The sequence below is a fragment of the Neovison vison genome, chromosome 13 (assembly GCF_020171115.1).
Source record: "Neovison vison isolate M4711 chromosome 13, ASM_NN_V1, whole genome shotgun sequence".
In the NCBI taxonomy this organism is placed as follows: domain Eukaryota; kingdom Metazoa; phylum Chordata; class Mammalia; order Carnivora; family Mustelidae; genus Neogale; species Neogale vison.
Genome location: NC_058103.1, coordinates 32,319,724 through 32,323,834, shown reverse-complemented (window position 1 = coordinate 32,323,834; position 4,111 = coordinate 32,319,724). Strand labels below are relative to the sequence as shown.

The 4,111-nt window shown below is 50.8% G+C and overlaps 1 long non-coding RNA gene across 1 annotated transcript; it reads right to left on the bottom strand.

The window, feature by feature from the left end:
* Positions 1–259: 259 nt before the first annotated feature.
* Positions 260–3,665, bottom strand: LOC122893939. Its single transcript, XR_006381724.1, has 2 exons — positions 3,463–3,665; positions 260–346 (listed from the first exon to the last, which is right to left on the bottom strand). It is a non-coding gene; the product is annotated as an uncharacterized LOC122893939 (long non-coding RNA).
* Positions 3,666–4,111: the final 446 nt, after the last annotated feature.

The window sequence follows — 4,111 nt, the reverse complement described above, 5'->3', positions numbered from 1 at the left end:
GGGTCTTGGGATCAAGTCCTGCATTGGGCTCTCTGCTCAGCAGGGAGCCTGCTTCCCTCTCTCTCTGCCTGCCTCTCTGCCTACTTGTGATCTCTCTCTGTCAAATAAATAAATAAAAAATCTTAAAAAAAATGTCTAGAATAGGCATCCAGGAATGGACTGCTGGACATGGAATCCATGCATACTTACTGTCAGTAGTGCCGGTTGGGAACAAGATCAGGGACACAAGGAGGAGATGGAATTGCTTTCATCCATGTTTCCCGCACAGCCATAATAGCCAAGACATACATTCACCATCCAGCCTTGCCAAGGCCCGGGACACCAGTACCGAGACGCACTGTGCCTACTGAAGAATAAAGATAGACCTTCATTTCTCATCTTTTTCTTTCACATTGCATCACTTTGCTAAGTTTTTAACTTAATCCCCTAAAGCTTCTGGTCTCATAAAGGAGGGTTGTTCTTTATCCCTTGTGGATTACAATTCTGAAGGAAGACTACTGTTCTAAACACTTTGCTTTGTTCTTGGGGTACAAAGATCTTTGACCCTGTAATGACCATTTTCTCGTTTCAAACTGGGGAGAAGGTGCTGGCAGGGAACTGGCTCCGAGAATCCTGGCCAGCACTCAGGAGTGCCAAGGAATGGGAGGAAAAGGGAGAATTCAAATGATCCACTGGGAATTTTTAGCTCTGATGTCAGTGACTTCCTAGAGAGAGAGATTAAAATCCTCATGGATAGTAGAACCTGAGAAATTTCTTCCATGGGGGAATTTCCTACATGTGGGGACGGTCACCCATTCGGGCAAGGTTGGGGGTTGACAGATCACTGAGAGTGTACTGAAGAGGAGTGGTTCCTTGGTTAAGTACTCACTCAGAGCTTACCTGACACACCCACACCCAAGGGGGCCTCTTCTAACACAGCAGATGGGCACCATCAAAAGCCTTTTGCAAGGAATCCATTTGTATGTAATATGAATCCCTTTGTCCTCATTTTGGTTTCCTGAGTTTGGATTTCTCTTGATTGGCTTTTCTGAAAGGGAAAGCCATAGTCCTGGACAGACCAAAGCTCTCTGCACTGTCCCAGCAAGTGCCTGGGACGGGACACAGTGACTGTGTGTGCCTCTTGCTTCCTTGGCCGGCTGCTACTTCTTTCTCCTCACCAGCGGCTTCTTTTCAAACTCTACGTCTGTGGAGACGCTTCTATGGCTGGCTTAACTTGGAAGGATTTAGGACAAAAAGAGAACCCAGCATTTCCCAACACTGATGTTTGTTTCTAGGATTGGGTTCTCGTAAATCCCAAGAGAGAATAGGTGGGAGAAGGTGACATCTTTGAAGTCACCGGGACTCCCTACTTCTGCTTGTCCTCAACACGGTGCTTAACACCAGCATTGTGGACATGGGGTGAAAGGTCAGCAGGTCACTGGACTTGAGTGAAGACACGATTATGATGACAATAGGAGCAGCTCTCCTTATCCAAAGCCTGCTGCGTGCTAGTCATTGTGTCGGGGGCCATGTGTGTGCTTGCACAAATCCGCACGATAGCACTGAAGGTAAGCCTCATCTCAACTTTGTGCATGAAGAAATTCAGGGTCAGAAGTATTAAGTGACCTGGCCCATGTCACAGAGTTTCCGGGTTTTACTTTCTGCTTCCCCAGGCTACCTTGGACCTCCACTTTCCACCCCTCCTGGGCCCCCATCTCGCCCTGACTCACTACTTCTGCTATTCTAAGGCGACTGGGCTCTGATTCAGAGCATGAGGGAAGGAGGTTTCTTGGCACCAGGAAGGGACACAAGGCTCAGGAGACAGTTTACAGATGGAATAAAGCTTGTTAGTTCCCTCTCTGCTGGGACTGAGGGGAAGCAGCAGCTGGACAGAAATGCCCAGACGTGGGGGCGGGGGGCAAAGGAGGGTCTGGTCATGAGAAAGCAGGGCCAATGCAGTAGCCCCTTCTCAGTCTTACCCTCTGACTCCACTGCCCCTTCCAAAGCGAGCCCATGTGCCCCTGAGGGAGGCAGGCTGAACAGCAGAAGCAGCCTGGGAAACTGGGCAGCTGAGCCTCTCCTAGGCCTTGAAGTCACACTGGGGCCCAAAGGGAAGGAAGTCGATATGACTGTGGGGCTCAGCAGGTGGCACAGATCTGAGCTGGGCTCAAGTTTTCCCTCCAAGTGCCCACTTTCTCCCCACCCACTATGCAATGACCTGGGCTCTCAGGCTGGCTGGCCATGGGGCTGGTGGACCTGCCGGGAAAGAGGAAAGGAAGATTGGGTAGGGGAATGTGCCGCACTCTGGGGAAGAGCCCAGAGTGCACTCGGCATGGGGGCAGGGAGTGAGTAAAGGAGCAGAACTGTGGAGCTCAAATGTCTCCCTTTCTGGACTGGGAGCTCCACTTGACGCAGCCTGCAGGCCTGTGGTATACAGCTGGGCCAGGAGTGCCTCCCACAGCTCCAGGATGGGCTGTTCCAGCTGAATGGTAGCCCTCAGGGATAGGCAGAAGCATAGGCAGATTCTTGCCTTCCGGTGTCTAGAGATCATCTTAAGAGGCTTCCCATCATTCCAGATCTTGAAGGTGGGCACCCTGGAGCTTAAGCACCATCCAGGAATTGAAGAAGCTGTCACTTATCCTGGGGTCAGGTGTCCCCAGCAAGGGCCTGGATAGAGATCCCCTTCTCCCCTTTTTTTTTTAAGAATTTATTTTTAAGTAGGGGTGCCTGGGTGGCTCAGAAGGTTACAGCCTCTGCCTTCAGCTCAGGTCATGATCCCAGAGTCCTGGGATCAAGCCCCGCGTCAGGCTCTCTGCTCAGCAGGGAGCCTGCTTCCCCTCTTTCTCTGCCTACTTGTGATCTCTGTCAAATAAATAAATAAAATCTTAGGGGCGCCTGGGTGGCTCAGTGGGTTAAAGCCTCTGCCTTCGGCTCAGGTCATGATCCCAGGGTCCAGGGATCAAGCCCCGCATCGGGCTCTCTGCTCAGCGGGGAGCCTGCTTCCTCCTCTCTCTCTGCCTGCCTCTCTGCCAACTTGTGATCTCTGTCTGTCAAATAAATAAATAAATCTTTAAAAAATAAATAAATAAATAAATAAAATCTTAAAAGAATAAGAATTTATTTTTAAGTAATCTCTACACTCGATGTGGGCCTCGAATCCACAAGTCCAAGATCAAGGGTCACATGCTCTACCAACTGAGCCAGCCCAGTGCCCCCAGAGATCCCCTTTCTGACTCCCAAGTCCTTATTCCTGGCTCCATGGGCACCCAAGGCTGCTGTGGCAGAGTCTTTGATCTATTACTACACATCAGCAATCACAAGAGCCAACCCCAACTGCAAACAAAGTCTATATGATCTTGCTGGACAAAAACAAGCTGATCGTCTTGAATGAAGACAGAGGCCTCTAGGGCCTGCTACCCCAACCACTCCAGTCTATCCTGTAAGTTTGACTTCTTTCTGAAGGAGACCCAGAGGCACACTCACCTTGGTCCTCTTTTCAGGCTCTCATCCCTCCTCCTGGCTCCCCCATGCTCCTGTTGTCTGGTGCACCGACTTCGGGATCAGCCCAGCCAAACCTCTTCCCTCCCTTCCAAGCGGAATCCAAGGACTTGCTTCTTCCTGAGTTCTCCGTTCCACACATTAACACGAGGAATGAAGAGGTAAAAGCGGTGTAGCCGTTAAGGAGGCAGGGGATTCAAACCCCACTCCTCAGGTATATCTCAAGCAGGCTTGCTGGTCTTAGGGGGAAGGATGGTTGCTGCCTGGACCCCAAGTCAGGGGAGGAGAGAGGAGTGAGTAGGTCTCATGTAGCTGCTGCCTAGACTCTACTGGTTTCACGAGGAATACCCTCATTCAACAGGAGCCCACACGTGGGACGTCTTCACAGGTCCCTCTACAGAAGCACAAGCTGGGGGAGATGCAGGATTTGGACACGGCCTGAGTGGAATGACAAGCTTGCCTTTATGCCAGCCCTTGGCCCACAGTCAGACTTGGAATGAGGCAGTCTCCACCAACCTTTCCCAGGAGGCGAAGCTTGGCAGCTCCTGCCCAGGGAGTTCCAATCTGCTACTTGGGGAACAAAATGCAGGAATTTCCTTTGGGCAGCAAAGTTTAAGACAGGAATAAAGATAAA